Source organism: Gopherus flavomarginatus, chromosome 1, assembly GCF_025201925.1.
Source record: "Gopherus flavomarginatus isolate rGopFla2 chromosome 1, rGopFla2.mat.asm, whole genome shotgun sequence".
NCBI lineage: Eukaryota > Metazoa > Chordata > Testudines > Testudinidae > Gopherus > Gopherus flavomarginatus.
This window is the reverse complement of record NC_066617.1, coordinates 210,509,511-210,522,420: the sequence shown is the minus strand read 5'-3', so window position 1 is coordinate 210,522,420 and position 12,910 is coordinate 210,509,511.

Sequence of the window (12,910 nt, the reverse complement as noted above, 5' to 3'; positions counted from 1 at the left end):
AACCCCACCTTACAGTCACTGCTTCCCTCACCTTCTAGACTCAGCACAGGTACTGGAAATGAAAGCGTCCCCTCACTGTTCCAAGCTCTGAGCTTGAGAGGTTGACTACTTCTAAAGAGAAATTAGACACCATTTGCTTTTTGTTTTCTGCTGAGAGTGCCATTCTGTGCCAGTTGTGATATGGACACCTGTCTGCTGGGAACTATGTTGAAGCCAACAGCTCAGTTTTTAGGAGTCATCAAATAGCCAGTTTATGCATCAATATTTGGTTACAAATTGCTCTAGGAGTGATTTGAGCTGAGATGGGGGAGATTCCACATTCCATCATCCATGTCTTGAGCTATCAAGTTCTCTTGTGTTAAAGTGTGTGGGTAACTATCTGGAACTTCTTTTCTTAGTCTGGAGACAGAATCCTGACAATGAGATGGAAGTAACATAACTCTTTAACCATGCTGCTGAATTGGGCTAACTCACCCGCACAAGAGTTCAAAGTCAGTTAATTTATCCATAAAAAGTATGCTTTTATTTTTTTTATTTTATTTTTTTTTAAATCAACTATGGCCAGTTCCCCAGACTCTGTCGCCCTTGCCAAGAAATGAAACTCTCCCCTGAAAGACACAGCCATTCACATATCCCAATCTGCCCCCTGTCAAAGCAATTTAAGATTTACTAGAGACAACTGAGTGTTAATGTCTGCCAAAGCTATCCTGCAAATAGCTGGTACATTCCAAGTCCCTTGGCCCTTACGTTAGCTTTCATCCCTTAGCTTAGTAGTTTAACTCAGCCAGTAACCCAGTGGCCATTCTGGGTGAATCACTCTGAAAAATATGGATCTTCAACACTCTCTTCAACTTTGAGGGAAAATGAGTCACTTCAAAATGTAGAAAGTCATAGTTTCCCCTTGGTATTTCTATGCATGCAGGGGCAATGAGAGCTTATTATTAGATGGTTTTCTGCCCTATAAATGCCGCTTCCTGCCTTTAAAGTTTTTTTCTTCAGATCTCATACTTATGCTCAGCTCATTGCATGACTTTCATAACAGATTTTTTGGTTTTTACTGAAGTAGAGCTGAAAGCAGCCGCATAAGCTGCAGCAGCCTCCTTGCTGGGGTCAGCCTGGAGACAGAGTGCTAGTGCTAGGCCATTTTGTCAAGTGTGTTTTCACTATTTCAGTGCAATGATCTCCTCTTCTGGCCCCCGCTTGAGTTGGCAGTCATTTGGGTCTACCTCTTTGAATTTTCAATGGGGGATATTATGTTAGCTTAACGAAAGGAGTATCTGGCTTTTCTGCCATTTAAAGATGCAACCACCAGAAACTATTATTATTATTTTGTAGATAGTTGTAGCTCCTGGCACTGAGTTAACAAATTTAAAATGAGCAAGGAAAGCAAAGCCCTGGGCACTATTAAGCCAGGCCTATATTAGAGAACTGAAACTTTCCTAAAGGAACTGGTGGGTAGAACCCGGTTCAGGCTGAATGGATCAGTGTGCCCCTGCTAATCGTGTTGAGCTGCGTTCTGAAGTGTTGCAGTTTTGACCCACACCCACACAGGTGCAATCTCAGTTGCAGTGACTTCTGGATAACTGTCTCATAATTTCTGGCACAGCTCCCTTTCCCAACATAAACTGCGGCATTAAGCACACTTCCTGAGGATTGCTTCATCCTATTTCCTCTTTGGTCAGAGAACTACTCCCACCTCTGTTATACCTAAGGTAGACTTAATGAGCCCCACCTGAGGCAGAAATGCATCAGCAGTTCCCTGCATGGTTCTAACACTCACTGACAAGCAGACCTGGGTCCAGGCACCAGCTCAACAAACAGGTGCTTGGGGCGGCCAAGGGGAAGGGGCGGCACGCTGGGCTCTGCGGTGGCAATTCGGCAGCGGGTCCCTTGGTCCCTCTCGGAGGGAAGGACCTGCCGCTGAATTGCCAGTGAAGAAGAAAGTGGCACGGTGGAGCAAATCATATTCCCCCTTTGCCCTTGTCAGTGTACCTAATTCACTACTTCTTCCTGTGCTCTTAGGTCAGAATCCAGCTCCTCTAAAAGACCACCAGTGACTAGCCCTAACTAACTGGAACCACGACCCAGTCCCAGTGTTATTAAATAAAACCAGCTTTGGTCCAAATGTGGAGTCTCCCTCTTCGCACCTCTCTCCCCTACTCGCTCACTTGTAAAACTTTTATATCTATATAAATAAGAGATACCAGGAAGATTTTAATATCACGTTGGGTCATAGGCTAAGTAAAAACAGTATTAATCATGCAGTCAGATACAGCTATCTGTGACGGAACATTCACGTCAAGCTTTTGTTTTGTGTCAAAATAAGGTGAAACTACCAGGCTGAAACCTACTAGCTTGTTTGCCTTCGGAGACTGTATAAGTTAGAGAGAACTCAGCCCTTGGACCTGTCTCAGCACCATAAAATGGGACCAAATACTGCTCATCAAAGTGGTATTTTTCTGGCATGCACTGTTTCAGGCTTCTCACCAAACATTAAGGGGAAATCTGTCATAGCAGTTGAATAGGGACTTACTGAGAACAGATATATTATTTTAGTGCAGGGTAACACTGACAGAACGCAATAGATAAGAAATATTTCCAGATAACAAGCATGTTGTCTGTTCTATTGCAAATAATTGCTGGCAAATGACTACATCACTAGCAAAGGACCAGGTATCTCATAATGGCAGAACAAATCAATGTAATGAATATGCATGCTAAGAATACAGTGCCTGAGAGAGAAGCAAGTTTTAAACGAATTCTATTTGTGGAGAAGTGTTTTCAGAAACCAAGATACAGTAGAAAGAAACCCAAGCAGAAAGTGTGACTGTAGATCATGTCAGAATATATAACCTATTATATATAGTGTGACAATTTTTTCTGCAACAGCCATGTATATAACATACATTCATATATGGTGTAGCAGAACAGTTTTTGGGATAAACCTGTGCTTTCTACATTTAATTAGGGTGCATGTGTGTACTATGGTAATGGATGTCCTAGAAAATCCTGGTACACATAGACAGACGTGTAGACCTTTTTTGAATTTTCCATTGTTGGAATTAGGCTGTACTACAGCTGTTCTCCCGTAATTCATTTTGAATATGCCCAGAAAAGATTTAAAATGCTTTAACAGCTTCAGTTCATAGATTTTTTTTAAGTCTAGAGTTGATTCTTATCTGATCTTCTGCATTACACAGGCCATAGACGTGCACCCTTTGCCATCCAGACCAACCACTTTTGGTTTAACTACGGCATACTTTGAAGACCGATCTGAAGACTTCCACCATATCCCTTGGTAAGAAGTTGAAATGGTTAATCACCCTCATTGTTTTGTTTTTTTTTTAAACAAAAACAAAAAAGTGCCTTATTTATAATTTGAATGTGTCTAGCTTCAGCTTCCAGGCACTGATTTTGTTATGTCTTTGTCTGCTTTATTAAAGGACTCTCTGCTAGTCAATATCTTCTCCTTGTGAAGGTACTTATACCATGATTCTATTTGACAAGATAAGTAGACTGAGCTCCCAGTCAATGAAAGCCTTTAATCAGGGCTGCACAGAAGTTTTTGGGGGCTGGGGCAAAATCTGAAACAAAGGCTCCCACCCTTACAGAAAAATTAAAACTGGTGGGAACCCTGAGAGAAGGTAAGGGAAGGGGGTTGGAGAGTGAGCCTGCCCAGGTGCTGGAACTAGGGGTACAACAGCACCCCCAGCTTGAAGTAATAATAGCAACTAAACATCTGCTTCCATAATAGACTGGGTGTACAATTTTGTTCAGTGGTTTAAGCACCTGCACTGTAAAAAAAAAAAAAAAAAAAAAAAAAAAAAAAAAAAAAAAAAAAAATCGTTCCAGCAGCCCTGAGCCTGCCCTGCACTCACTCCAGAGTGACAGCTCTTGTCCTGCGGGTTTGGGCCTGGCTCCGACTCCCCACTTCGGAAGTGGCACCCTGGTCAGTGGGGTTACAGTGCCATTCAGGTTTGGCCTGGCCACGCTTCTGTCATGCGTGTGAGTGTTCGAGCTTTTAATCCAGTGGTTAGAAGTGGGGGAGGTTCCTTCTCCTCTGGTCATTTTGCTTCTGTTTATATGCATCTGAGCATGCCTATCAGATTAGGCCCTGAAGGCAAGATAGGTGTGGAAATGCATAGTTGTGTGGGAGTTAGTCACTGAGCTGCTGGGCAGTGTCATGACTTTGTGGCTGTGTGCATGCCCAGCTACCAAAATTTAGGCACTCTGGGGACTTTAGAAGTGGAACTGTAGGTGTCTAGGGATTTTAGGCACTTACAGGTTTAGGTGGCAGCTGAGCAGGGGTTTTGTGAATGCCAGCAGTGCCTAAATGTTGGACATAAGTATGTAAAATAACAGCTAAGGGGGATGTAGGTGCCTGTGAATCCCACCCTGGACATTTCTCCAGCATACTCCATACCTTGCAGCATTGAGCCCCAAACCAGTGGTTAGGGGGTGGGAGGAGGATTGACCTACCATGCTTTTGTTTGCAAAGAAACATAATGGACTCACTGCAGCTAGGAACTCTGAGTTGTTTGTTTGACTGTGGCATTTTTTAACCTCTGGCCCTTGAGGCGCTGCAATAACATTGAGAAATGAGTGGTTAGTGGGATTGTGCTCATGTAAGTAGTTAAAACAAACTTTGTGTAAAGCTGTTTCAGTCTACACACTTGGCTCTTCTTTAGGGCTAAGAGGCACGTAAAATCTAGTGGTATTAGATATTTGCTTTTGTAACTTTGCCGCTTTATTTTTGTAATTGTCCTTATGAATGATACGTGTACACAGAGAAAGGCTTAGCAAAACTGCAGTCAATCCAGAGTGTGCAATATTGTTACTGAGCTAGTGCCAGTACTTTCTGGACAGAGAGGTAGACTTAATCCCACTGAAATCCATGGTAGTTTTGCCATTCACTTCAACAGAACCAGAATTTAGCATAGTACACTAGCAAGGCCCTTGCCCTGAACAGTTCTCAAACTATATGGGAAAATATAAAAAGATGCATTTTATCTATCAGACTATGTATAATCCTTGAATTAGGTACCATTTTATTCATCTAAATCCTGAATGGCTTTTGATGCAATAAACAGGAAAAAAACAAACAAACAAAAAAAAACCACTGGGCCAAATTCTCTTCCCATTCCCATAGATTAAAGTCACACTGGTTGAAAAGTGACCAAAGGTAATTCTGTGGCATTGGCTTTGTTGTTCACTTTAATCTGAGGGGCAACAATTTCCCCCTACACCTCAACTCTTTTGCAAGAGAGAATTTTTGCAACTACCCACAAATCCAAACGCAGTTTTTAGAAGCCCTGCTGGAAAGGAATATTGCTGAAGGGAGAGAGAATCTCTTCACCCTTGAGAGGGCTATTTCAAAACACAGCCTCTGTTTGGTTGATTTGGTGGTTTCTGTTGTCAACCAACTTTGGAATAAGTAGTCTGAAGAGCTGAGTGCCATTTGGAGAGACGTTTCTTTGTGTTGGCTGTCTTTAAAATGAATAGCCAGGCTTCTTTCCTAGAAGACATTTTAAGTTCTGAAATGTCTCCTGTTTGTGAGAAGGACTTTGGAACTGAGCTCTGCCACAGTAAGATGCTAAAACAAAGCAAAACACGGAAATCTGTTACTCACTGAAAATCATAAAAGCTAGATCACCAAGTTCATCCCTGAGGTGAGAGCATAAAGTTGAAATTCATGTGGAAAAAGAAAAGAAGCCAATGAAGGCACCTGAGGAGAGGGTTAGTGTAATGGGAGACTAGAGAAAGACACATGAGGGAAGTGACATTTTGGGTAGTCAAGAGTGGGGTGGGGAGAAGGGAGCTGCAGAAAGTTCAGAGAGGAGAAGGAAGAAACAGTTATGGTGAGAAAGGAGCAAAGCCCTGGGGGAGAAGAAGAGGCAGAGTGGATTTTAAAACTCTCATAGAGGAAACAGCAAGAGGGGACTGATGAGGAGGAGAAGGCAGGATGAATCAGTGGTAGTGATGTCATGGTTATAAGTGTGGATGAGGGGGAGTGTTGATGCAAGAGGGAGGAGGAGGGTGGGCAAAAGAGCAGGGAGGAGAGATGAAAAAGTTAACACAATAAAAAGTGCATGTTGTTGGGTTTTTTTTTACTGAAGTGTGTGAAGGTAGAAAAGCCCTGGAATTCTAAATATTTGTATAAAATCCCCTAAGAACTATAAACAAAACCAATCTCAGCTATTCATGGACACACCATCAATTCCTTGCTCCTGAAATAGCAAAGGAGGTGGCGAGGGAATGAATGGGTGGGGGGGATGCAAAAAAAAAGAAAAAATGTCAGTAATACCTAGCAATAAAATGTAACATTAACATTTGGAAAACAGTAGAATTTTCACAAGTTCCTAAGTGACTTGGTGTCCTAAAGGCATTTTCAATGGTGACTTAGGGTTCTAAGGGTCAGATTTTAAATGTATTTGGGTGCCTATAGGAGTTAGGTGCCTAGGTGCTTTTGAAAACCCAACTAGGGAGCTACCTGCATCTTTAGGTGTCTGAATACCTTTAAAATTCTGGCCCTAAGTACCATTGAAAGTTATTGGACTTAGGATCCTAAACCCATGTAGGCACTTTGAAAATGTTACCCTTTGGCTATACTTATAGTGATCCATATGTCTATGCTTACCTCCTTACAGTGCATCTCTCTGGCTGTCTGGAAGATGCCAGCTGTAAGGGTTAATGAGGAAAGCCAGCCTTGTATAGTGCCTTCCATTCTCCAAACTGCATTGTCATTTGGGCTTTCCCCCATGCCTTGCTTTTGGCACAGTTAAGGAGTGACACTAAGCCCTTGCCTTTGTCCTACTTGAATGCCACTCTTTGGCATGGTGCCAAAGCATTAATGGTCAGGAACGATCTCCTTTCCAAAGTACGAACTCTGAAGTCGTATGAGACCCTTCTATATAGGAGAAAGGCTAATGGAAGTTCACAGGGAAAATGCAGTGTGCATGTTTCTTATCTTGCAGGATGGGGGCAGCTTTGTGGCTTTCTTTAGCTGCCCATAATTCTTGAGAAGTGGTGGTATATTTTTGCAGGCGCTGAGTAGAGCAATACCATGATCAAAGGAGGCTTAGGGCATGAACTAGGCTGCTGAAAGAATAGTGAAGAGTACAGAGAAAAGTACCTCCCTTTTGAAGAATTTCTTATCATGTAACAGAAGGATTTTACACTTCCACAAGCCAAGGACTGTGAGAGAAGAATTTCAAGGCAGGAGGGGAGAGCGCCAGTAAATTCTTCCATGATGCAAGTTCAGGACCATATGAGAGACTGTTTCAATGCTATTTTGCCAAGGGAATAATCCAAGGACAGGCAAGGATGACATTACAGAGACACAAAGAGGCTGACTCGGGAACCAAGGGAGAAGGGCCACTCCCTATTGCTAACTTCCCCAGGTGTGTCCGCCAGCTAATGGCTAGACTACTAACAATTTTTCATTTACAGGGTTCCCTGTGCCTGCAGGGGGACCTGAAAGTGCTAAAACAAAATGGTGGGCAAGGGGAGGAGGTGAAAACAGTTGGGTTAGCAGTGAAATCCTCCAATGAGCAAGAGTAAATGAACTCTTCAGAATAGAAATGTTCATCTTATCCCCTTCCTCTTCTGTTTTTAGATGCCATGATTCTGAAGCTGTAGTTGGCCAGAAGGTGCTTATGCCACTGCAACACCCCTGTGATGGCACAACTTTCAGGGAGCCCTGCTGGACCTTAGAAGGGTCATAGAATCATAGACTCATAGGACTGGAGGGTGCCTTTCACTGAATCTGAATATACTAGACCCTCCTCGTTGTAGGTTTATTCTTGTACAGGTGACAGGAAATTGTGAGGTTCCCAGCAGAGTATTTCCTACACATTTTTCTACCTAGTGTGGAGAGGGATTTGCCCAGGTCCTCTTACAAGCGAAGCAGGGGAAGAGTTTGCCCACAAAACCTGGTGGCTCCTCCATGATCTGTGCCAAGCTCTGGTGGAGTAAGTCATGGAGCACCTGTGTAGAGGGTCTTAACCCACTGTCTTGCAGTATAGCTCTTGTAGGAGCCTTATTCTCGGCACTTCCCTTGCTGAACTTTTCACCTCCTCCCTTTCCCCCCAACCCCAAAGTCCACTTGGCTGCACTCCAGCAGCACAAAGCTGCCTTAATATATTAAAAAAAAAGGCTTATCCAGCCACAGGATGATCACTGCAGTGTAGATTCCTATGCTAAGGGGATCTCTGGTTGCCACAGCTTCCTCTTGGGGCTGTTGGCAGCAGGCACAAGTGAGAGCAGCTCAAAGGCTGTGCTCTGACATGCAACAGCAGACTGGCTCAGCACACAGTGGCACTGGAATATGAAGAGTGCAGTAGTGACATAAAATCACTCTGTTGTGCGAGACCACCCTCAGGTGGAGCTGTGGGTTGGGGCCTGGGGTGTTTCTCTTTTACTATATCACTTGCCTCATTGCTGCTTGGGTGCCCTGAAGGGCTGCCCATTCTTTCTCCCTTTCTCATTCTTAATACCACAACACATGGGGCCCTGCTCATTCATTCTCTAAATTTGCCCAATTTGCTCTGTTAAGTGCCTTCTTTTGACTGCTTACTGATACCTCTTTTCTTAATACTCAAATAATGAAATAAATAGGTGCCCCTAGATTCCCCCCGCCCCTCAGCATTTCTATTTACCCAGTCCAGGAGACCCCCACTTTCCACGGCATTCTTAGCCCTTTGTAGAAAGGACATACCCTTTTGGACCACAATGTAAATCTTCCTTGATAATCTTTGTTTGTCTCCCCACAAACTCAGTACTTATCGTGCGTATTACCATGAATTCTTTCTTTGATAAATCATTCATCTTTCTTTCCTTTGAGTTTAGTTTGTAACAAAAGTGATTTACTGTTAGATTTATTCCTTTGTTACTAATTTTGATCACAAATTTCCTATCTAATATCTTTCAATTTTATATTTCACCAATTCTAATCTGTCCTTTACATGTGCCATCACCCCTTTCTCTCTCCCATACAGAGCATGTCCTTCAATACTGGTGTGTCAGTTGTTTGAGTCAATTGTAATAGATCCGTTAGGAGAGCTCATAACTTTCTTTGTGGAGCGTTATTTCAAATTCATGCCGATCTCTCAGGGAATGAAGAATCATTCTGCATATTACCTTTTCCCATAGATTCACAGATTCTAAGGCCAGAAGGGACCACTGTGATCATCTCGTCTGACCTCCTGTATGACACAGGCCACAGAACTTCCCCCAAAATAATTCCTAGAGCAAATCTTGCAGAAAAGCATCCAGTCTTGATTTAAAAATTGTTAGTGATGGAGAATCCACCATGACCCTTGGTAAATTGTTCCAGTGGTTAATTACTCGTACCATTAAAAATGTATGCCTTATTTCCAGCCTGACTTTGTCTAGCTTCAAGTTCCAGGCATTGGATTGTGTTGTATCTTTCTCTGCTAGACTGAGGAGCCAATTATTAAACATTTGTTCCCTGTGTTGGTATTTATAGACTAATCGGTTCACCCTTTAAATTTCTCTTTTTTTAAGCTAAATAGATTGAACTCCTTGAATCAATCACTATAAGGCATATTTTCTCATCCTTTAATCATTCTCATGGCTCTTCTCTGAACCCTCTCCAATTATTCAACCTCCTTCTTGAATTGTGGGCCCCAGAACTGGACACAATATTCCAGCAGTTGTTGCACCAGTGCCAAATAGAGAGGTAAAATAACCTCCCTACTCCTACTCGAGAACGAGGAGTACTTGTGACACCTTAGAGACTAACACATTTATTTGAGAATAAGCTTTTGTGGGCTAAAACCCACTTCACTGGATGCATGCAGTGGAAAATACAGTAGGAAGATCTACATACACACATATATGCAATATATACACACACACCCGGAGGACATGAAAAAATGGGTGTTGTCATACTAAATATAATGAGAGTAATCAGTTAAGGTGGGCTATTATCAGCAGGAGGGGAAAAAAAACTTTTGTACTGATGATCAGGATGGCCCATTTCCAACAGTTGCCAAGAAGGTGTGAGTAACAGTAGGGGAAAAGTATTAGGAGGTAGCTGTGTTAGTCTGTATCCACCAAAACGAGTCTGGTGGCACCTTAAAGACTAACAGATTTATTTGGGCATAAGCTTTTGTGGGTAAAAAACCTCACTTCTTCAGATGCATCTGATTATCACTACAAAAGATGCATCTGAAGGAGTGAGGTTTTTTTACCCATGAAAGCTTATGCCCAAATAAATCTTAGTCTTTAAGGTGTCAGTAGGGGGGCAAAATTAGCATGGAGAAATAGGTTTTACTTTGTGTGATGACCCATCCACTCCCAGTTTTTATTTAAGCCTAATTTAATGGTGTCAAGTTTGCAAACTAATTCCAATTCTGCAGTTTCTTGTTGGAGTCTGTTTTTGAAGATTTTTTGTTGGAGTATTGCGACTTTGAGGTCTGTAATCTAGTGTTCAGGAAGATTGAAGTGTTCTCTGACTGGTTTTTAAATGTTATAATTCTTGACATCTAATTTGTGTCCATTTATTCTTTTGCATAGAGACTGTCCGGTTTGGCTAATGTACATGGCAGAGGGGAATTGCTGGCACACGATGGCATATATCACATTGGTAGATGTGCAGGTGAACGAGCCTCTGATAGTGTGGCTGATGTGATCAGGTCCTATGATGGTGTCCCCTGAATAGATATGTGGACAGAGTTGGCAATGGGCTTTGTTGCAAGGATAGATTCCTGGGTTAGTGTTTTTGTTGTACATTGTGTGATTGCTGGTGAGTAATTGCTTCAGGTTGGGGGGCTGTCTGTAAGTGAGGACTGGCCCGTCTTCCAAGATCTGTGAGAGTGATGGATCATCCTTCAGGATAGGTTGTAGATCCTTGATGATGCACTGGAGAGGTTTTAGTTGGGGGCTGAAAGTGACAGCTAGTGGAGTTCTGTTACTTTCTTTGTTGGGCCTATTTTAATGTCCTTGTAACAAGAGAAATGGGAACTGACCTTCAGCATTCAAAACCAGCCCAGCTTAAGTAAAGAAGATCATCACCATCAAATACTCTCCATTTCTTATTAGGGCCTTAATTCAGCAAACCATTCCTGTTCAGCAAAGCACATAATCATGAGTTTAATGTTTAAAGTCATACTTGCATTCCATGGTTTGTAATGGGATTTAAGCACATGCTTAAAGTACTTCCCCGAAGGGGAATGGAGTTAAGATGTGCTTAAGAGCTTTGCTGAGCTAGGACCAGACAGAGTATCAAAGCTGTCTAAATCCCAAAGCCTCCTCTCAATCAGTGCTTCATCCAATGATTCATCTCCATGATACAATGCTGATTTCTTTTCTTGTTCATGGCACTAGAGTAAGTGTCTGTGGCAATAGATCCTCTAAAATGATCACCAATTGAGATGATCTACATGGGGTCCTTTCCAGCCCCCAAATGTCTTCATTAACATATGCATCCTTCCTCTGGAAGGGTCAGTGCTGATTTGGGCATTCATGGCTGGGTTCTCCAAAGCTTATTTCAGAATTCCATTCAATATTACTCTTAGACCATAGCTATCTATTATTCCACTATGGGTTCTCATGAACAAGCATTTGGGGAAGACACACAAAGCTCATTTGACTTCTTTTCTACATCAGTTTTAAAATAAAATAGCCACAGCTTCAAGAGCTTGTACATTAAATACATAGTAACGTTTACTGTGTTAAGATGCATATTTTTAGAAGAGGTGAAAGGAGGATTCTATTTATATACTCAAAGATCTATTCATGAAAACCCAGAGCTTAGATATTCCTCCTTTCCACAGAGAAAGAAGGTCTTCCCTCCATTTCAGCAACTGCCTGAAGAAAATATTGTAGATAATACAGCAGTTTATAGACAAACATAGAGTATATACAGTCCTATCATTCAGGAAGACCTCGTACCCCAACCTCTGGAAACTTAGTGCAGGAATTTTTGCCAATTGGTGCCCATAAGAACCCCTGTCTTTCCATTCTCTTTCCACCACAGGCCAAGTTAATCCCTGGTGGAATTCTGTGGACATCAGTGGAGTTGCATCTAAAATGATTTTAGCTCATTATTATGGTAAAATGATGTGTTTAATTGTTCCTGAAATTGGATCTCAGGAGCGGGAGAAGGGTCTAGCGAACTGAGCAGAGGACTGATAACCAGGAGCTCCTGGCTTCTACACCCTAGCTCTGACCTAACTCTCTGGCCACAGGCAAGCCCCTTAACCTATCTGCCTCACTTTCCCAAATCTGCAAAATGGGAATATAATAATACTAACCTCACAGGAATGTGGTGGTGATTAGTTTCTGTTTGGATAATGCTTAAAATATAATGGACCAAATTTATGCCTGGTTTAACTTCACAGAATTTAATGGTCTTAAATATTACTTTTACAATGATTTTCCATGTGCTCAGTCTCTTGAGAAGTTTGCAACCTCAAATTATATGCAGGAGAAAATCTGGGACCAGATTTTCCTCTCACTTACATGGTGCAAATCAGAAGAATACCTTCTGAAGCCAATGGAGTTATGCTATTGTAAGACTGATGTGTAAGTAAGAGGACAATCAGGCCCATTTACTAGAGAGTGCTGAGATTTGAAGAACAAAAATCATAGGACTCAATCATCAAAAATAGTGCTTAGTCATCAGAAGCAATTTATTTCTTTCCCTCCTAAAATATAAAGCTGTAAAGTTTACAATGGGATAAACAAAGCAATAATAGAAATGTCTGTATCGTTTCTGATCAGGTAACATTCCTTCCCCATAGTTTGATACAGATATTGTTTCATGTCTGTAGCCAAATGCTTTAGCTCTGGTGCCCATAAAAGGCTTCTGGTCTGACTGTCTTGTTATCAGCCCATCAATATCCTGACACTTCCTAGCTATTAATCCTGTGCTGAAATGAAATGA